Source organism: Equus przewalskii, chromosome 16 (genome assembly GCF_037783145.1).
Source record: "Equus przewalskii isolate Varuska chromosome 16, EquPr2, whole genome shotgun sequence".
In the NCBI taxonomy this organism is placed as follows: domain Eukaryota; kingdom Metazoa; phylum Chordata; class Mammalia; order Perissodactyla; family Equidae; genus Equus; species Equus przewalskii.
The window spans coordinates 45,383,956-45,407,697 of NC_091846.1; the positions used below are offsets into that span (position 1 = coordinate 45,383,956).

At 33.2% G+C, this 23,742-nt stretch overlaps 1 protein-coding gene across 1 annotated transcript in view; it reads right to left on the reverse strand.

The window, feature by feature from the left end:
• Nucleotides 1–23,742, reverse strand: part of DACH1 (dachshund family transcription factor 1) — a 407,431-nt gene that overhangs the window by 295,841 nt on the left and 87,848 nt on the right. The window lies entirely within an intron of this gene.

Genomic DNA, 23,742 nt, shown 5'->3' on the forward strand with positions numbered 1-23,742 from the left:
AGTACAAGGTTGTATATTCTAGCTGTAGGGCTTTCTGGCTCTGCTATGTGGGACACCTGCCTCAGCGTGGCCTGATGAGCCATGCCATGTCCACACCCAGGATCCCAACCTGCAAAACCCTGGGCCGCAGAAGCAGAGCATGCGAACTTAACCACTTGGCAACGGGCTGGCCCTGTACTCATTCTCAGAATCTACATTTAAACATCATCTCCTCCAGAAAGCTTTCCCTGAAATACTGGGCTTCTTGAGATACCTTGTCTCTGCATATCAATAGCAACTATTTATCCCACTGTGTAATAATTATTTCTTTTTGATTGTCCTCCTCATCGTTGGGCTGAGGAACTGCACTATACGTTGCTACAACGCCACACCTATGTTTGTTTAACTAATAAATGCATGCATAAATGAATGAATGAAAAGGAATTGCTTATCTAAGAAAAAAGCAAAATACGGGAAAAGTTAGCATTTCAAGGAAATGTACCACTTAGTAGCAATTTAATGTACCATTTAATTTAACATGTGTTTTAACTGGAGTGCATTATAAAAATGATTGTTTAATTTTACTTTAAAATGCAAATTGTTTATTTAGAATTCAATAATTAAATAGTAAAGTAGGAAATAAAAGCGCTATTTTATTTAATTGTTCTCACTATTATTTGCATGGCTTTTTTATATTTTTAGTAATTAGCAAAATGTAAATTGACCTTAAAGCCAAGAATAAAAGAAATATCATGAATAAATGTTGCCTGATAATTCTACACTTTTAAGAATTCCATCATTACAATAAGAAAACAGCAATAGGTAGTTCATGTAATTAGCTCTTGTAATAATTAGGGGACGACGGGGTGGGAGTCATCAATGAAACACACACATTGCTGTCCAAGTCAAACCAGAAATTCTTGATGACTAACATTAATTGAAAAAAAGACAGCTCAAAAAGAAAAAAAAAAAACCTATGTGAAATATTAAACAAAGTTATCTGATGTTTATGTTTTTCTCCTTTAATAATTAATGGAATGTAAATAGTCAGGGGAGGCGACAGTTTTGCATTGTAACTAACCACCATTATAAATGGCAGTCAGATGTTTACATAATACCCAGAACCCTTCTGTATGGAAGGAGGTTACAAATCTGCCCCTTTTCCCTGTTCAAAGTCAAAAATAATGGTGCCTGATCCCCAGAGCATTCACTGCGAGAACTGTTTGCATATTCCGTTATTGTTTCTGCTGCGTCAGTCATCTGTTGAAGTTCACTCTAATGTGGCCCTGATCAATTCTGCCAGCTGTGCTTAAGTGCTGTTTACTATAATAACATCACACTGCATTCTTATTTGGCAACAACAGCTATGACAGCACCTAAATGCATGGAGAAGCCAAGATTTTTATCATGTACACAGATCAAATTGAAACTGTTTACAGAGGACAGGGATGTTCTATTTCTGTCCATTCTAGTGAATACCAATAGCGCAATAATGGCTTTGCCAAAAGCATTACTATTCTGCCCTTTCTAATAAATGAAGAATTTGCTGATCTAAACCCTTAGGATATAAAATTTATTTTAAGATTGTACTTTATAATCTTGACCAAATGGTAGCTATCTAAACATGTTGATTCACTTGAAATAAATAAACCTTCACCTCTACAAAGTCCTTATGAAATGTGTAGTATGTATAAATGATCTAAAAAAAATCTGTTCTTAAAAATATGTAGCAGCCAAAAAAGCAACTGTGAAAGCGAGAAGGGAAACACTAATATAATCTCATAATGACAGATTATAGGTCAACAAAATATTAAATTGTACAGTTTCTCACCTGTTATGATAGCACACTTCATCTCATATTAAGCAATAAGGTCCATAAACTAAGCCAAATATGTCACTAAGGAGAAAAATCAGCATTTCTACACAAACTTACAGTCATCGTAATCAACGTTTGTTACTGTTTTGCTACTTTATATTTAAAAATTTTATAAGTGAATTCTACGATTACGTAACCTCAAATTTACAGTGTTGTTTATGGTGATTTTAAAAAATCTCATTCTCGTTTCTGTGATTCCTTCAGAATTTCCTTCATAATAAATATGAAATAAATCAAAATATTGGTTAGGGAAAAAACAGACAAGTCACTGAAATGCCACCTTCTCAGAGGTTTTAATCTTCCTAAAGCAACAGCAAATAAGTGGACATTTTTAAGAATAGCATAGAAAACATATGGATAACTCTTCATGTGAATTCCTGTCATAGCTTATAAAGGCTCTGAAGGCTCCTTCTGAGCTATTGTAGTGCATGCTGTGATTGTGTATTAACAATAGTGCACAATCATATGTTAAATACATAATATATTTGCATATTGAGTTCTATTCAACTGCCAATTCTAAAATACACTTTTTCCAAAGTATTATAGTCTTGGTTTCCAGTAGCCATAATTTTCACATTAGTGTCTATCAAAATAGTCACCTACTTTGACATTATTCAACTTTTTAAATTACATTTAAACTCCTACAAACAGGAAAATGTCTCTTTTTCTTTTCTTGCTCAGTGACTTAGCTACAGCTGAAATTTCAGTTTGGAAATTTCAGGAACTTATCTTTCTAAAGATGATCAACACTTTATATTAACACTTCTTAGTAGATAATAATTGTTTCCCCAAACAAAATCTTTCATTCCTGCTTTTTCAGAAAACATGACATTCTATTAAAATCATCAGGTTGCCAGCAAGAATCCAAAACAAAAATAATTCATTCAAACTGCTTAATCTAGTCATTGAAGATTGACAGTATCTTATTATATTTTTGAAAGCTCTTTTAACATTAACTGATACTTTAGTGTGGGAAGAAACTAAAAGCTTTCCACATATAAAAGTTCATCTTTTACCTCCTCACCACCATCAGATAAAAGCATAAAAGGCTTAAAGCCACACTCAGATATACTAGTCCCATAGGAATGAGTCAATGCATCAGTGGAGGGACTGGCAGCAGGTGTGAGATGTGACTAGAAAAGAGTCATGTTATACCAGGAAGTCAAGCTAGAGAAAAGTTAAATCTGACCTATTAATACCACTATGCATGGCATACTAGAAAGGCCTTCTTGTCACTAAAGGTGAAGCTAGACCAGCTAGAAAAATAAGCAAACCACTGCAAATATTGTAGTGACTGTCCTGTGAATGGATTGCCACACCAAATGACAGAACTCTCTCAATTCCACTTTCCAATAACTCCAAGGCACTCGGGATGTGACAGCATGATGAATACCACAACAGACAGCTCCAATATGGTACCATTTTACCAGATCAATATCTCGCTGCAATATAAGAAAAAAGGAGCTGATATTAGTCTACACAGTGTATTACAGATGAGGTACATTTCTTCTTACTGCACTCATGCTGAACCAAAGCAATAATTCATAGATCCCTTAAAAGGTTCGTGCACCACCACATGCAAAAAAAGGCTAATCTTTATTTCAACATCTGCTGGAAGATGTAATAGCTTAAAGCAATAAGTATGCAAGTTTTTAAAATGTCTCTCCTTATCATTTTATCTAGATATAGAAATAACAAAGCATATCCCAAAAGTGAAACAATACAAATATTCATAGATTGCTGATATTGTTCTAGAATCAGTGTAAAGAAAATTGTACTCAGGATTTTACTACTAGGCTACCTTACTCCCTCTCCAAGTGGAAAAGAGCTTTAGAACTTTCCACATTTGGAGTGTGTGAAATATAATCAATTCTCAATTACCTTCAATGCTTTATTCTTTTGGGGGTTATTCTATATTTCCTTTATAAAACTAAAGTCACTGTGATCAGCTACCCACACTTAGCAAGACCCACAGAACAGCAAGCTACGAAGAGTTCTCACTTACTATACAAGAAATATTAGTTGCTATGTGTCCAAATCAATACAAAAGTAATACAAGTAATTCTAATGCCATAGTCAAAATATAAATGACTAAGCGTTGTACTGTTTTAACACATTCTAATTTGTGCAGGCTACAGGTTCAAGGAGAAGTCAGAATAACATAACATGCTAAATCAGAAACCACCTAACTTTGACTTGATTTGACTCATGATTATCTTCTTCTTTAATCCACCCTACCCATGATCTACTGGAGTATTTTTCTTTTTCCTCACTTTCTCTCTTTTTTTCTTATCCTGTTTCTGCAAAATAAATATTTACTTCCTGAGACAAAGTTCAAAACTGTTCTATTAAACTTTTATAGGGGAATTTCACAGCTAGCTTACTTGATTAGTACTTCCTTTCTGATCCTGACCGTTTCCCTTCCAGCAGCACCCACAGATCCTAACATGGAGATCTTCAATTAATATCTCTGAAAATCTGAGATTGGTTTCTCAGCTCCTGCCCAAGAAAAGTAATAGTTTTCTTCCTCTTGCCCCCTTTGCTGCCACCCACTGAAGTATGTGCACTGTGCTAGGTGAAGTCTTTGTGACATGTAGGAGTTAATACTTCACAAGGGGATGATAACTCCCAATATTTTCCAATGCTGCCAACCTGAGCCATGAAGTAGGTCAGCACTAAGAGTTTTGTTTTACAAATAAGGAAAATGAGGTGTATTGAGGTTAAATGGCTTAGCCCACTGACCCAAAATCTGTCATTATTTAGTAACCATTCTTTGGGCCAGTGCTTTCCAGCCCAGACTTTGTAATACCCCAGGGTGTCTCACATTTCCTAAAGTATTTCATGAAATTCTCAAAAAAATATTCAATTAAAGACAAAAATAGGCCAAATTATATCTTTTAGATATGGCCAGGAAAAATGTCACAAATGCATAGTACATCACAGTTTGGCAAAACGGGGAAAACTTCACTCTCTGGTAATCCACTGTACTGCAGGCGAGTCTTATGAACAGGAATAAACCAAAGAGGTGGATAATAAGACAAGTGTGCTACCAATCATTAGATACCATTTGGTCCTTTGCTCACATCACATTCTATAATTCTATTTTTATCCAGTAGAAGGGCAAAAAGATAAGAAACAGACATCATAAAATACTATATCTCTTAATCTTCTCTTTGAAAATTAGCAAGAAAAATGATTAACTTTGTCCATATGTTTTGTTTTACCATCTTAAGGGTAATTATACATACTGAGATGTTGCCTAGAAACACTCGACTTGGCTAATATTAAATAACAGTGTTCAATAGAGCTACCACTAATATCTCCCTAGTTCACGTAGTTTATTTCTTTAAGGCAGACATCAATCAAGTATAGCATAGCAAAAAAGATCAGTTTATTTTATAGACATTTATTAACATACCACATATGAGTTGAGGAAATAGAAAGATATTTTAAACACTAAAGCTTTTATACAGTTAGATGCTTAAACATAGACCCTGATCAGAATAGCAATGTTAATGAAAAGGTATTAAAACAGCTATTTCACAGAAACTGTATTCTTGAAGTTTAAATCGCTGCATCAGTGGGCCAAACCAAATGGATGTTAATTTTGTTACTTTGACCAAAGCTAAAAATTAATCTTACCTCTCTCCCTTTGCAGTGGAGGAAACTGAGGCCCAGAGTGTGCCTCACTTGCCCAAGGTCTCAATGTTAGTGGTAGAGTTGGGAAGGTCTCTAAGTTAGGTTATATTTGTCCCATTTTATAAACAGCACTCTTGAGTTTCAGAGACATTTCAGGGTTACTAATTAGTAGAACATGAGCTATAGTGAACATATTCTAACTTTCAATTAGGTGGATGAAGAGGAAATAATGCAACCATCTATTTCTACGCATGTAGAAATTTAAAAATATGAGGTAGTACACCCCACAAATTAATGTCTAAGAATAGAGAGGAGCTTGTATATTCAGTCTCCAAATTCAGTTGTCAGTCTCTTGCCTACCCTCCTACTTTCACAAGAATTTCAAAAATATTGATTTTAATCATTAGAAACAAATCATTACTTTGTAAGTTATTACATTATGGAGAAAGAACAGAATAGAATATTTACTACAGATGACTAAATTGTTGGTTGAGTCAGTATGAGGCAAAAAAAATACAAAAAATACTAAATATTAAAGAAAAGTGTTAAATTATTTCAATTCAAAATACTTAAAATGCCTAAACAAGATATTCAACAGTGTACTTAGACCCTACTTACTAGGGATTCCATTTATATTTCCAATACTTTAGAGTTCAGAGAGTAGAACATCTGCCTTTATCATTTGTTATCATTTCAAAACTTATGTTTGAATTTTCTAAGAATACTGAAAGGACTTAGATTATCATTTAGGGTTGATTTTCAAAACAACAGGAAAATATTTTATTTTAAAACATATCATGCTGAATGGCAACTATGTCCTAGACATTCTATTAGGAATCAAAGAAATACAGATCATTATAGGGAAAAGGTTCGTCTAACTTGATGAATTCACAGTCTAATGAGGAAAACTGATAGGAAAAGAGATAATTATAACACAAAGCAATAAGCTTAGGGTTGAAATATAAATGAAGAACATCAGAAGCAGAGCAGATTTGATAGAAAAATCTGAAATCCATGATTGATTTTCTAAAAGAAATAATTTTAAGTTTCAGAGCCAATAGTTAGGAAGTTTGCTTTAAACTAAGAAGGCTCAAATATCTGATTATCATGGAAATGTCAAATCGGGGTATATGCTTGCATGGCTGCTTTTCACTTGTGAGAATGACAGAGTGAATTTGAAGGATCAGGAGAAATAATGACTCACATAACATATTTGTAACAAAAAACTCATATACTGCCACTGCCTGATTACTTGTTAGGTAAAATTCAATGCATAAAACATGAGAAATAGGTATTAAAAGTTCTAGTAAAAATGTATCACACGTTTGAAGATTTTTGAAAGGGCTCGTTATTGACATAAAGCAAAAATAGTTTATTTAGCTTGAATAATTAATATTATGCCTCAGTAACTCATAATAAACATGCATTCAATTAAATGTTAAAATATCACTTAAATCAATACATAGTAATTCAAGACTCAAGATCAAAAGAAAAATTAAGCAAAACTATTCTAATGCCCTAAATGCCACAAGCAACAGAGCAAGAGCAATATGAGGAAATGATTTGATTTTTATAAGCATTTTCTTTGGGGCTTCAGTCAAATAACCTGAACCAGTGGCCAAGTCCTGGCTCTGTGGAGTCCTTGCTGTCTAGCCCAAGCAAATCACTTACCCTTTCTAGGGATCATTTTTCCTAATCACTGAAAAGGATGTAATAACACTAATCTCACAGGTCTATTGTTGAGAAGCCAAAATGATTTTTTTTAAGATTTTATTTTTTTCCTTTTTCTCCCCAAAGCCCCCTGGTACATAGTTGTATATTCTTAGTTGTGGGTCCTTCCACTTGTGGCTAAAATGATCTTTTAAAGTGCTTTGAAAGAAGCAAGTCAGTTGTTGATCATCGCAACAGAATTCCGCTATCACCACCCTTTTGAGGGTTGCATCAATAAAACAGATTTAGGAAGATGCAATGTCAAGTTCTAAATTAAGGATTTAATTTACAAAATACATAGAAACATAAGTATAAGGTAATCTGCATTTCTATAACTAATAGAAACATAAGTATAAACATAAGTACTACTTTATGATTAAAAGGAAATTTATGACTATTGTATGCAGAATTAAGAACCAATATGATGACATCAAATATTTTTAAATTGACCACGAAAGATTTGATCACTTGAGATTAATACAGAGACTCATACACTATTAATACATACTCATAATACACTGTCCCTTCATGATGTATGCTCAAAGTTTGTTAAACACTGTTTAAGGCACCAGGTAACAATAATCCAGAGAAATTGCCAGTTTTTCTCTAGAGATTGATAAAGGCTCAATGTGCGTCAGGTGTCATGTGTATTTAAAATAGATTAACAGCAGCAGAAATACATTTTCATCTTAAAGACTGGCAAGTTTAATATTTTATATTGATACTGTAAAAAGAGACCTGTGAAAAGCAGCTCTGTAGGTGCCTAAAGAAACATAGGGAATGAGACCTGAGAAACAGAACACAGCACATTTTCTTCATTGTAAAAAAAAGTTATATGCACATAGAGGTATCAAGAAAGTATCAGTTCAAGTGATAACAGACCTCTAAGAAAAGTTGTACAACAAATAGAAGGGTATTTAGGTCCTAAAATTTTTTTATAGAAAAACCCCAAAATATGTCTAAGTAATTATTTAATAGCCTGAAATACCTTGAAATGCACTATTTAATCAAAATACAGTATTCTCTCTTCCTGAGTGTGATACATCTGAACAGGAATATACACCTGAAGTCTTAATGGGCCTGCTGAAGTTCACAACAAATAAATGAAAATAAATAAGTATAAATTTCTGCTATATTAAAAGATGACTGAGTGGTATATAATTTCTACTAGTAATTCTGTGCCCGTGTCAAAGTCTAAATTAGTACACAGTTAATGCCTGCTTTGAAGAAAGTTATTATGTACCTTCCATCCGGCAAACCAATAAACTCCCCCTCCCTCGCATTAGTTGTTGCTAGCCTTTGTCTTTTTTTTTCCTGTGGTCCTGTTTAAATTCTCACCTTGCTCTGCCCTTGTCATCAAGTCGTTCAAGCACAAAGCAGGGAGCATGGGGAGTGTTTACTCATTTCCCAAGTCCATTATCTTACACATTAATCACTGGTCTGGAACTTTTGGACAATGCTGAATCTGTTACCTTTTTTTTCTCCCCTTGCTGGCTGCTTTACTTGTGAGTCTGACAGTTCACCAGTTTCAAGCTGCACTTAGACTTGATGACCTTTTCATCTGATTAACTATTTTTGTCCCTTAAAAAAATAACGATATGGCATTTATAGTCCAGAGAAACCAGAATGAACTTAAACGTGGAAGATGAAGCCCTTCTTTTTCAACTAGTGGTTTTTCATCATGGAAAGACAGATGAATGGAGCTCCATATTTTAAATATTGGTTTGTGAAAGAGTGTCTTTGTTCGTTTGTCCGGATTCAGTTGGTTCTCTTCCCCACTCCACCCCCCACTATTATTAAGTGTCGTTTTCAAAGCAAAACATTAGTGAGAAATTCTGGTTAACTTTGGAAAGCAAATATTTTTAAATTTTAAAACAAACAAACTTTTTACTCTCTAAAATCTCCCTGGTTCTTGCATAATATGAAGGACTGTTCTGGGAATCCATAGTTAAGCTTCAATAATGATTACTAAACCAAGAGAAATAGATGTAAAAAAGCAGGACAGCTGGAGGCTCTTGAACTACAGTTGTCAAAAGATTTGTTTGTGAAACATGCATTTTATTGCCTTGTATGCATGTTATAATGAGGCATGGACAACTGCAACATTACACTTAATGATTGCATTTCTTGTTTCAGCCAGTTTCCTTGTCCTCTTGCAATTAACGTTTTCCCAGATCACCCAAGGCTACTTTGTCAGGAAAAAAAAATCTGAAATTCACATAAATGAGCAATGTCAATAGTTTAGAAAGAGTTTACTTAGAGAACAAAGGGCCCTTATGAGGCACTAGTGAGAAGAAATGGGGAAAAAATGAGTCCTCACAATGTAAGCCTTTTCTTAAAGAGACTTGTTATCAAGCAGTTCGGGATAGTCCCTCAAATCTGCATTAAAATGCATTTCATTCCATTGACTCATTTGCATTAATTTCTCCCATTATATCTGAAAATGGCTGAATGTCTACCCAACACAATGCCACAGCCTATCACAGGCTACCACGGCGGCCCCAGGTGCCAATTTACTCCTCTTAGTTCTTTTCATTCTGTTTGCTGATTCTGACAACTGGAGTTCTCCTCTCAGTCCAAGGGACTTTTCAATTGGATTTGCTCGTGGTGACAAAATTGTTGCTTTGCTGAGAGGAGGGGGTTCTTTGATTGAGCGTCTATCATGCTGCCATGGGAAAGCGAGAGGCGAATGATTCTCAGTGGCTTCTGATTTCCAGTATTTGTTCAGCATTAGGCCCACTTATCTCCAGAAGAAAAAGCAACATGTAGAAAGAAAGTGACAGGCAGAAACACACTCACTTGCTCGTTCATTCTCACTGTGCTCTGTATTCAAACAAGGGGGACCTATTACACTGAAAGCTCCAGATCAGCCTCACTCAATTATCGCAGTTAATCCTTATAGCTCTATAAAGTAAATATTTCATTACAATTTCAAATAAACAGTCACCCAATCTAATGAAGCAAGAACTCAAAGTGGCAATGTCATAGAACTCGTTACCGTCATCAAAGGAAAGGACATAGCCTTGTCTACTAATAATGAAAAAATGGATACTGGCATATTTATGAACTAAAGGGTGTGTAGTTGTGAGGGTTTTTTCCCCCCTTCATGCCATTGACCAATTTATCTTTCCAAATACAATTCTATTAACAGAATGCTACTTGTCTTTTTTCCTTCCCTTTATTTCCCTCATCTTTTCACCCCAGTCTCTTCATCATGCTCATCGTCTTCATCACACAGGCCATCATCAACATACAATACACTTGACATGTTCAACTAGAACTTTTCTTTTTCATAAACATCAGAGAATCTTGACAGGGCATTTCAAATTCAGGAAACCTACCGAATATAAAGTGATCATTTTCATAATCCATTGTCTCTACATCAATGTTATCTTAAATCCTTCATCTTGTATGTCCTTTTATCCTTTATCTTCTACTCTTACACTCTGGGGCAAGAACATCTAAAAATAACTCTCATTTCACCAAATCTGAATAATTTGAAAAAAGCTTGAATTGAATAAAGATAAGTAGATTAAGTCCTTAATCAAATGTTGAATTACCTCTATGCTACTCCAACTCTCATTTTAATCCTAATCTTTACTCCCGTGGGGAATCATTTTTCTTAAATTATTATTTTATCCTTCTTATTAAATATTCTGATAACATTCATTATATTTTTACACATTTATAATTTACTCTACAGGACAGAAGAAGGTACAATGTGTATAACAGGATGATTTTGCCTGTATTTTTTAGAGTTTACTCACAGGGGTCCCAGGTTATGCAATAAACCACAAATCTCCTCCAGTTAAATGGTAACTACAAACCCTTTTCTTTTTCTCTCAATTTAACAATGCTATGTTGAACTATCCTATAATTACTGTTTCTTAAGAAGTTAGATGAATTGTCTTGGGTTAGTGGGGAATATTTGCGTGTTTTTTCTTTCCTATGAAATTCTTAAATACTTATCCATCTTTAAAAATATTACTTAAAACTAATGCTTCCCAAACATTAATGTGCATACCAATCACCTGGGGAGGGAGAGGACTTATTAAAATGTAGATTCTGCTTCAGTTGGTCTGGAGTGGGGCCTGGGATTCTGCATTTTTAATAAGGTCACAGATGATGCTGATGCTACTGGTCCTGGGGTCTTACGCTGAGCAGTCAGGACCTAAACTACTACATGGTATTTATAATTTTTACAATAAAATCAAAGTCGAGGATCCTGAGAATATTATTAAGATAAAGCCACATGTAATATTATCATGTTGTTTTGTTAACTTCATTAATTAAAAATATCTAAAACATGGATGATTTAATAGATATTATGTATATTAATAAAATATCTAAAATACAGATTTAAGTAAGAATGTTACTAGTACTACTGGTAATAATATTGATAATTAAGTGGCTGCTGTGTTCACTTAATTATTAAGTCATTTTATCTTCACTATAACCTTATAGGCCTCTATTATTGTGTTCATTATATTAATTATAGACCAGAAAAGTGAGACTCAGTAAAGCAAAATAACTGGTTCAAGGTAGGAACTGGTACTTGAACCAAATATTCTCTACTTGTCAGTGGATAACAGTCTGTGGCCACACCTTCATTCACCCAACACATTTTATTGAGGACCTACAGTGTCCTAGGTACTCTTCTGGGTCCTCTGCATTCAGGTGTGAAAAGACAAGTAAAGTTCTGACCATCCTGGATTTACACAACAACTGAACAACTGAACAAGCCAGTGAGCACAAAAACCTCAGATATGGGTAAGTAATATGAAGAAGGTGACATGACAGAAAATGATTTAGAAGTGTACTTCTTAGGAATAAGCATATTTTCCAAATTTACATTTAATTTTTGGTATTATTATTGGATGACATTAACAATATAATTTTCTCAATCACTGCGGTTTACACAAAACTACAAATGCATAAATGGCTTATCACTGGTATATAAAACTATGCTCATAACAAAGATATGAAAGACAAGTTTAAAGACTGTCATCTTTTGGGATCATCTCCCGTATATGTTGCTTTGACTGCTATCTTAACACTCTCTGAGCCCATTGTCATACTCTTCATCATAAACATTAACACTTTTATAGCACCTTTTCAATTGGCAGTTTTGTTTAAATCATCTTAGATATATTAACACATTTGATCATCATGACTGTTTTATTAAGTATGATATTACTGTACCCATTTTCCAGATTATAAAACTGAGGCACAGAACATTTAACTAATAAATCCAGATTTATGTGGTTAATAAGTGTCAAAGTCAAGTTTGAAATCCAGGCAATTGGGTACCAACATCTATGCTTTTAATTGTTTGTCTTACTGCCTCTCCTTCTTGTTTATAAAATACGACAATTATAGGGTTATTCTCCAAGACCTCTTTTTGTTCACAAACGTCAAACCTTTATGATATTGATTTAAAATATAAAATGTGAGAGGTCAGGCTGTGTTTCAGCCTGTTTGGTTGGAATATTTAAGAGCTCAAAAAAATGCAGATCTCTGATCAAAGTTATCCCAATCTTAACTGGAGATTCTGCATTCCTTCTTTTATGTACCTTTCCACACAAGATTGCATTTACAAATAGTAATACCTTATAATTAATAATTAAAATAAAAGTGAAAGGAATATCACTTATAAAGGCATATGCTCAGCAGAAAATACTAGTCAAGATGGTTAACATGTTTTTTAATTTAATGCAATTGCCACATTTTAAACAAAAATTAACCTTTTAATAACATTTAGGAGCAAAAATGCCCCCCTTTGCCTTATTATAATGTATTTTACTCATCCATTCATTTAAGAAACATTTATTGAACATCTATTTTGTGTTCGACACCCTTAGGTACCAGGATATAAAGATGAATGGCCATAGAGCAAATACCAGCATTTAGGACACTGAAGTACTGATGATTTAAGTAAGAAAATCATTACCACTATAAATAATAATATTTATAATTAGTTGTCTTAATGTACACTTAATTTTTAACTAATTTTATTCTCACCATAATATTCAGTCTCCATCATTATATTGTTATATTAATTTATACAGACCAAACAACTATCACATACACACACATCCTACTCAAAGAATTACAATACACTTAATTGTATAAAAATGTACATGTGTAACTTAAATAAAGAAAATGTTCAATGAAAGCACACAAAAACAGAAAATATTAACAGCCCACAAATTTTCTGAACTAAAAATAAGAAGTGAAGGCAATGATGAAGTCTCAAAATGTTGTTTGCCTTGGGATGTAGTTCACCAGGGTATCAGTTTGATCTGTTTCTTTTCACATATTTAATAATTGCCCAGACTGATGCTGTGTTTATAGTAGATGCTCAAGAAATATACTCTCAATACAGGAAAGTTCTCATTTTACTTCTTTACTTTTTAGGGTTTGAAGATATGCCAGTGTAGTAAATATCTGACTACTCCATCTCCATTAGTGGAATTCTCTGTCGGCTGATTTCTTAGGCATCTTGACAACTGTTTACACCTTGAAATATATTGGTCTTTTGATTTTAGCAACAGCATTGTAATTGACTGTCTTTTTATATCTTTAATCATGCTTCCTTTTTTCACTGAATCCTCTCCTGTTTTCCCCTAAACGTAAAGATTACTCAAGGTTTCATTCTTAGCCCTTCCCTTTCTCTCTAAATCATCATATTCAGAGTTCCCATTCATTCCAATTTCCAATTTTAAAGTGCTGGAATAGTCCCCCATTGACATCAGTGCTAGTGTTTTCCTTATACCATGCAACTTTGGTTGTGTAATGTGCTGTCTTAAAAATCTTCCTTATAAGTAATATTTCCTCATTACTTTCAGAATATAATCCAAACTCAGTAGAGTGAATGAGAGCCTTTATGATCTGTCCCCTGCTATCACTCCAACCCATCTTTAAACAGTAACAATAATAGTTATCATTGTGTGTGCCTGGCACTGTGGAAATGTTTTCATACGCTATCTTATTTACTCTTCCTATCAACCCTAGGAAGTGGGTTTTAAGACCCCCAGTTTTACAAGTAATGTTCCCAGAGATAACTAACTTATCTAAGATCACAGGATTAGAGAGTGACAGAGCCAGGGCCTAAAACAGGTTCTGACTAACTCTAAGTCCTTAGTCATAACCACTATTCCTACTATCTCCCCCAAATTCCCTCGCCACTTCTCCCCTCCCCCTCCCTTCGCTCTGGTCTAGCAATTTTCAAGTCTGGTAGCACATTAGAGTCTATAATCACCTAGGCAGGTTTTAAAAACTCCAATGGCCTGGCTTCACTCACCCTTTGAGATTGGTATGATGTGGGATCTGGGAATCAGTATTTTTTAACAGCCGTCCAGCTTTTTCTAAGATGCAGCCAGGTTTGAGACCTACTGCCTAGTAAAACTAAATTATATACGGTTGGGCCAAACATCCCTGATCCCAGTGATTGCAATTATTTCTCCCCTTGTAATTGTCTATACTGGATGTTTGTGCTTCCTGCAGATAGAAGTCATGGATCACTTAAGTTTAAGAGTGGCATGTGATTGGCAGGCAGTAGGTCGCCAAAAACAACTTCGAAAATAAATACATAAGACTCATTGATTTCTCTTACAAATACTTTGTGGGAATTACTAATATAAATACTGAAAATTTGATATTTTGATACTATTTCAAAATAGTATTTTGAAGTTCCTTAAATTTCTCAGAGCCTAGTAAAAAATAAAAGCCCTGAAGAAAACAATTTCAATACATGAAATTATTTACACATAAAAAGTATTAGTTTCCTCCTGAGAAAAGGTAAAAAAAAAAAAAGCTCTCACTTAGATAAGGGCCAAGAAAGGTTTTTTCCCCAAGTTTTGTAGTGATTAGCATCTTGCAGAATGTACATGAAAAATTATAGGCTAGATTGATGGAGTAAGATAAGCAAATCAACAGAGAGATCTTATTTTCTAGTTAACACCCTCCTCCCTTCAGACAAAGCAGACCTTAAACATTACACTTTTATGCAACTGCCATTTTTTTCCCCCAGTGACACTACATTTTCCTAATGATTAATTACTTACTCATTGGGAAATTAAAATATCATACTACTTGGCAATTAAAATATCATACTATTTAACACTGTGTATCAGTAAACTAATTTAATATTATTATTGATACAATGATTTGTTTCTATTATTACTTGTTATTCATATAATTTTAAAAAATTTTTTAGAGGCTTCTTTCCATAAGGTTTCATTAAAACTTTAGTAAGTATCTAAAAATCCTGTGTCTCTGCTATCAAGTGAAAAAATCCAAGTTACAGTATTTCGAGGGGTGATTCAGTGGGGGGATAAAATACATAAGAATATAAAGAGAATCTGAATGCCCACATAATAAAAATTAATCATGGTGAATTGCTTTGGGGAGAATCATACACTTGACCCACATTGAAGACTGAAATATTAATCCATTTCTATGACAGAGATCAAGCTTCATAGTCGCTTTTTATCCTCCTCATAATAGAAGCAACAGTTGTAAACCATAATGTTATAGTTCAAACAATGCCCCCCCAAGACTTCAAATTTATTATAGCATTCATCTCCAAGACAAAAGACCTAGTGTAGGAAAAAAGCTCTTTTTAGCAAAAAGCATGGTTGTTATTTATGGCTCAGATGCAAAGAATGAGTTTGGGGAATTTATCAGAGATGAAGGTATGAAATGTTTTAGCTTGTTCTTCTCTCTCTAATCCATAAACCATTTTCTCAGCCACCCAAGTGAATTCTAATGGAACAGGAATGATGAAATAATATTTTCCTAGCCCTTTAACACTTTTTCTTCTGTATAAGTTTCAGTGAGATAAGAAGATATGATTTTTTAAAATTAAGGATATTTTAAGCAGCAAATATGCAATATTTTCCAATAACATATCACTTAGTCTCCTAGGCAGAATTTAGCATTTTTAATGATACTTTAGTTTTTATGTGTTTAATTCGTGAAAATATTATTATTACTATTAGTGTTATTATGGGCCAGCATATTATTAGAATTTCAGGATAAGTATATTTTCATGAATACTCTTTCAATAACATGAGTCCCATTATTGCCTCTAAAACTATAAAGACTCGATCATGACACTCAACCTCTTTTATTTTAATATTCTTAATCTTTAGCTATATCCACATCATCACTCTCCTTGAAATAAGACACACCATAATCAAAACAAAGATGACTTACAGGTTACCTATTGTCCACCCTTGTTTTTTGAAGTGAGCACAGGCCGCGAAAGCGCTGTCTATTTCTCTACTGACCAGGCCAGGCAGATGCTCCATGCAGGTAGGAAGGTTTGGGATACGGCAGGATGTAATCAAAATTCATTCTTCATACTTACATATTGATTTCTTAAGATGAAAACTATTCAATAGAAGTGATTTTAAAAATGTAGAATGTGTAGTATTTGTCCTCAAGAAAGTAAAATGTTTGTAGTTTATACACTTTTTAAAGTGTTATAAGAACAGTTCTATGGTCTTGAGCACAATGAGTGAGCTATACAGATGCCATTTGTTTTTTTCTTTCCAAATTCAAAAAAGACAGTAATTTTAGAACAACAAAAAAAAGGCAGCTGGAATAAAATATGGAATAATCTTTAAGCCAAAAACCTTTCCTGGCATTGTTTGATAGTTCTTATACTATTTCTATTGTTTGCCAAATTCCATTTAAATTGCTCAGACAGCTCAAGGAAAATGTGGACTATATCTGGACAGTTTTTTAACATCATAATTAGTGGAATTAAGAACAATCCACCACTGGGTTATTTGCCACCACACATTTCAATTGCATACTTGCTGGCTGTTAGTACTTTTTTTCTTAGTTTTGATACTATAATTCCTTTGCCACAATTTTCATCTGTATTAGACTACTTTAGCCTGACATAGAAATAAAAGTTAATTAGTTTCTATGGCGACCTGTGCATTAAACATTGCAGTTCTTTCAGATTTGTAAATACATTCCAACTTAGTATTCAGAATGCAATGTGTATAAGCATTCAGTACAAATAGTGTGAGTTTGTTTGCAGTTAAGATAGAATAGGGACTTGAGCCAGATAACATAATTCATTTGAGTACACAGTGTCAGGGGAAGATGTCTTAAATTTGACATCTATGTGCCATATACTCACCATATTTAAAAACACACATACCTTTCTAAATTTTTTTCTAACTTCTTTAAAGATTTAATACAAACACTCTACACAAAATATCTTAATCTTTTAAACTTATTTAACTAGGTGCAAAGTGTTAAAAATGGACCCTTTCCCATTTAGCCCATAGAGTGCAGTACTCTTTCTCTCTAAAATAGTACTTCTCAAACTTTTGTGCACAATAGAAACACCTGTGGAACTTCTTTAAAAATATGAATTTCTCATTGCCACTCCCAGAGTGTGAAATTCAGTATATCTAGGATGACGTCAATGAATCTACACTGTTATCAAACACTTTGGTTGATTATGATGTATGCGTTGTGAGGGTGACTTTTCTGAAAAACCGGGTGTAAATCTGATACTCTTTTCCCAAATGTAGTAAAAGACACTTTTAAGGTATCAAGTTATCAGCATACCATGATTTTAGTACGCTTGTGAAAAATTATTCTTTATATTGAGGGTATAAAAGTCACACTTCTCACAGTGTTACTCTAATTTTAACTTCTTTGAAGCAAAAAATGATAATCTTCAGAAAGAAATCTTCCAGAAAGACCAAATATACCAGTTATTGATTGAAATTAATAATATGTGACATGATCCTATGCATAAAGACCTTTCACAAAAAGCAGATGATTTACATGAGAAAAGAGGCTAAATTTTACTATCCACCATTTTCCACAGACAATATTCTTTCTCTATCATGAGAAAGGCAAGCTGTAATACATTATGCTTTGGGATTCTAATCAGAAACCTATAAACAATGTATAACTTACAAATGCCCTTCAGTGCATTAGAATACTTTTAGTACAGCTTTAAAATTTTAAATCAATTCTGCCATTCACTCCATATTATTTATCTTCAATTTCTCCATATTTTAAATGTCACTGTGTCATATTAAGTAATAAAAAGTTTAAAAGATTATAACCTGAACTTGGCAGATATTCACTTTCATTACTAGGCCTGAAATCCTTGCCTTCTTACATTTTCACTACCAAAGAGAGTCTTCCTACTGGCTTTTGTTGTTTTCATTCTTGAATGTAATGAAATCCTCACATTCATTGAACAACCTAAAGTATTATAATGGTATTTTAAGACAATTCTAATAATAAGTTAATGGCATTTAAAACACTGGATTCTTAATCAGACTCTTTTCTCACCTATTTTTAAAACTATATTCTTCTTGTCTAAACCATCCTTTAATTCTATCAATTATATAATTTATGTGTCCCATAATCCAGTAATATTTCGTTTTCTCCAACCTGAAGCTCAAGAAGGAAAGAAAGAAGGCACTCAAAGATTGATTTTTATATGTGCTTATAGATACAAATTTTAACTAAGTTATACACTAGGCTTTATTACACAAAAGTGATCTATACCAAAATAGGCTTGAGTGGTAAATATAATTTCTTTTCTCAAAATGTCTCCCTAAAGTAAATGTTGTTTTCATTAACTTTTTCCCTCTTGTAATAGCAATATGAATCTCTATTAACTAAAGCTCATAAAATCCATGTAAATATTAGTAATTCAGGACTGAGAATTTTATGGAACCACTATGGACAGAATAGACAGGTGCCTCTGTCCAATATAATACAGATCTTTCCTTGACTACATGGTTTTTGCTGTAACACTACTCTCATTAGATTGGAATTTGTGTTAACTTCCCTGTACCAGGACTTACTAATAGGATTGCTAGCAATTATTACACTGAAATGAAATCAGCACAAACTATTAGATCTGTTTAAACAAGTTAAAAATAAACCTTGATTAAATGTTCTTTTATAAGAAGCTGCTCATTAGAGCTACATGGCCTTCAGAAAAATTGGTGTTTCATTAACATCAAAGAATGTATTATGTTTAAACTCCCTAGCCTAAAAAGTTATGTATAAAATAAAGTTTTGAAAATATTTTAGATAATGAAATTGTAGAAAAGATCTTATTTATGGTTCTTGGTTTAATCAGTAGAAATAAAAATATTCTTAAGATTGAGGAGTATTAATAATGAGATTACCAAGAACAGCCCAAACAAAGGCAAAAATAAGCAAAACAAAAAAATCAAAAAGCTTTGCCAGAATGATCAATGATAAATTTCTTCTGAGATACAACTCTGCCATGAAATAGTTGAATTAAAAGGTCATTTGAGTGTTTAAATGTAAACAAGAATCCACTTTGGCAATAAGTCAGTAACTTTTGAACCACAGTAGTATTTATAGAACTCTAGAAAGTAGAAGTACATCATTCTAGAAATGAGAAATAACTTTTCCTCTTATAACAATGAATCACTAAGCTATTATGACCTGACTTGGTAGAAATTGTTCTGTTTATGATAGATAACCTAAAACAAGATACAGTGTGGTTAAATGTTAAGTATATGGCCTACAATCTCACAGAAAGAATTTGGGTGAAATTTTTGTAATTTTCCATCTTCCTATCTCCACACCATTAATCACACACATGCACACACACACACACACGCACACACACACACACACACATACACAGACGCTTATCCCATGAGGATAAGATAAATATTAGCTGCATAAAGATAAATGCTAGCTGAATAAGGGTGGACATCATCTCCACGGTCGAGGATGGGTAAAGGATAAAAAACTCTATGCCAGAATTGGAAAACCAAGCAAATTATCAAACATATTGAAATTCACAAAAACATAGTGACTAAAGTTAAAATTGATCTATCTAAAGATTATAATTTACTATAGTTTTAAGGGTCTTTTAAAAAAAGATTTCATTTTTCTGAACAGTAAATGTATTATTCTGAACAAACCATGCCATCATTACTACTGTAATTTAATTTCTTCATATAGACTGATATCCTCTACAGTATACTTGCCCCTTGCCTACACAGTAATAGAAATATACTCTGGTTTTTTAAAGGAGCAAACCTGGTTTAAGTAATTAATATTCCTTAATTAAACGTACTAAGGCATAGACAATGAATTTTTATAAATCTGTGAGCATGGCTAAAAGCAACAAAATCACACTTTTGTTAAAGCATTTGTGTGTATTTTGCACAATTTTTAAAAGTTTAACCTCTGTAGATCAATGTGCTTCCTTAAAAGACTTTAATAAATTAAAGTGCAGAGAGCTTTTTTTCACCAGGCAGAAAAAGCTGATGAGACAGGTTTAGTTTAATCTCAGGCAATAGAAGTCATTAACCATTCTCTCAGGGATTAAAATATAGCTTGCCCTTTTCTTCTCTCACTTATCATTAGCATCACTTTAATCTCCTAGCGTTTCACACTGCTATTTTAATCATTACTTACTGCCTTTTGACAAGTGCAGAACATGCTTTTTCTCATTGAGGCAATATCCTGGTTTTAGCTGACAAATGTAGGACATAATGTAAAAATATCAAAGTGACATCTCTTAAACACACCTTCATCATAAAAATCTCTAAAGTTACAATATTCCTTTGTCTAGTATTTCTATGAAAATTATCATTTGAAAGGTTTATATCTTAAACAAAGAAAAAAGTTTCTTCTAAATACAACAAAAACTAGTTTGGAAAAAATATTAAACTAAGCAAATGAGATCCAAAAATACTCACATAAATATCATTCTTTCACTCAAAAATGTCAGGAACTTCCAAGTATTTACAAGAGTAGTCTGTTGTTTCAACATAAGTTTAATAACAAAATAGAGAATCTTGAAATGGCTACTCTATTGTCATTTGATGCTTTATAATCACATTAAATAGTATATACATCCTAGATTGAACCAAAACAAAATGCTACAATGCTTATGCCTAATTCTATTATTTTTATAATACCCACCACATGTCTGCTGATCAATAAATGTTAAGTAATTCTTAAGAGAAAATTTAGGTGGAAATAACAATAGTTACAACTATATTAATATGTAACATCTGAAAACCTTTGAGATTGTTACAATTGAGCTTTCTGCTACATTTTCTCACTTATTATTTTGTATAAAAGAAAAAACATATGATGTTTGTTAATGTTCTTTTATCTAATGACATTTAATTTAATTTACAGAATCTCGTTAATGTAATCTGCCTAAACCTGATGTAGAAACATTTGGGATAAGTCTCCTGGGATTCAGGAATTTAAGTTTTATATTGTCTTGAGATACAGGTATTATAAGTAGGAGAATATATTCTAGCATCTTTATAAACTCACAAGTAAACCAATGAAATATTTGGTAATTATAAAATCTGACTTTTAAAACCAAAGTACCAATTTTTTGGTAATAATCACTCACATTTGGCCCCAGGCCCTTTAATCCAGTCCATCTGTAATGATCTCATAGTACTTTCAACCATTATTTAACTGTTAGAAGAAAAAATATGTCGCACTATATGTTTCGACAATAAAATCCCTTCTTAAGCTTCACAAAGCAGAACAATTCATTATTTGATCTCTTTCCAGGTTCAAAGTCTGTCTTATTACAGTACTTCAAAGAAATATGTAATCAAAGACAAACAGCTGTGAAAACAATCTTTTATTACTTTATTATCATTGAGAATATATCTTTGGAGTAAACCAATGGAAATGGCATACAAACAATCTCCATGAAGGTTGTTGTTTTGCATTTGTTCACAAACTGCACATTTATCTTTAAGGCTTTAATTTTCTTTCCTATAAATAGAGGAATGGCACAGTCCAGTCACTCTATTGTCTGTCCAAAAGAAAAAAAAACAAAAAGAATAACAACGACAACAACAGAGTGAGCTGTTCTTATGTCAAACAAATGTTTTTAATAAACAAATTTTCAAAATGATAGCCAGTGATGTGACTCTCTGGGTTAACATTACCCTGAAGTGAAATCATATTTTCTGATGTTCATACTAATCAGTGAGGATTGCAGTATTGTTCAACTACAAATAGGTACACCTAACTAGAATTCATACATCAAATGTACCATTTACACTCTATTCTGAAAATAGACACAAAATCAAGCAATTATCTTCTAAGGTAGTCGCTACACTGCCAAAATTATTCTCATACTTTATGTACCACACAATAATCTGGCCATGTCTCTACTTCTAATAACGGAGAATTTCTATCATCAATATGCAAATAGACTCGAAAATCCAATATGAAGTGTTCTTTGCATGGCAAGACTCCCTTCTCTGCGGCTTGTAAGACACTCTACAGGTGTCAAAGTGGGAGTGATGATGTCCTACCATCCCATTGCAATAAAAAAACGTGGAGGTAGAAGTAACAAACATCTCTTGAGAGCATATTACACGACAGAAACCTTATACATTATTTCACTAATTCTCACACTCCTGAGGAAGGCATTACTAGCCACATTTTACAGATGTGGAAATTTAAGTTTAGAAAGTTGAATAACTTGACTCGTTCCTGGGTTAATCTAACTCCAAATCAGTGTGCTCTTGCTTTAGGCCCGATGCTGTCCATTCTAAAACAAACTTTCCAGGTACGTGTCCTCGAATGCTCTTGAAAGGCACTACACTTGAATAAATCCAACTTTTCTTCAGAATACCCTAAGGCATGATCACACAGAGACAAAATGGGTCACTATAACTTTCTATGAAACTAAGTTGATGATTCATCAACACAGGCCACAATTGGGCAGATCATTGTCTCTAGGTCTCTATAAAACATATTGGGGCCCAAGAGCAATGTGGAACCTGTGCCACCATTCTCATCAAAAGATACGGCTGAAAGATGCTGCAAATGTGATTTGTCAAACTGAAGAAAATGGACAGGTAACAATAATTATCATGGGACTATGGCTGTACAAGCAAACCAGGTAATTAAACCTATGATATGAATTTTGAAAAGATAATGGTACATCCACTTCATTTTCTGCTGTCTCAGTATAATCATGAAAAGTTTTAATATCTTTGTACTGGTGTAAAAGTCTCTATAAACGTAGACACATACAGACGTACATATACATATACATTTATACAAAGGCACACATATATTAGGTATGTTATAGGAAATTTTTTCTACTCGTATAACACAGTCTTAGTTGTAAAATGTGAAGTCTGAACTGAATATAGTTGTCACAGACTTCCCTCTGTATTATTAAGGTTATCTGAAGGCCACTACAAGAGAAATGAAAAAAATTAAGCAACTATGCATAGTATATAGAATATCATTAAAAAAAAATTCTGTTGCAGGTAAATGTAGTTAAATACTCTAAAATCATATTAGCATAAACATTATATTCTCTATTTGAAATATCAATATAAAAATACAAAATTCCTAGAGATTCTTTGGCCAGCCAAGTGTAGGGATAATGAAAGAAACGGAATTGCTTATTTGAAGTCCTGATCCTTCAATTCATACGAAACTCGGTTCAGTTTTACTGGTTACTAAATAAACAGTATCAGAATTGGAAATGC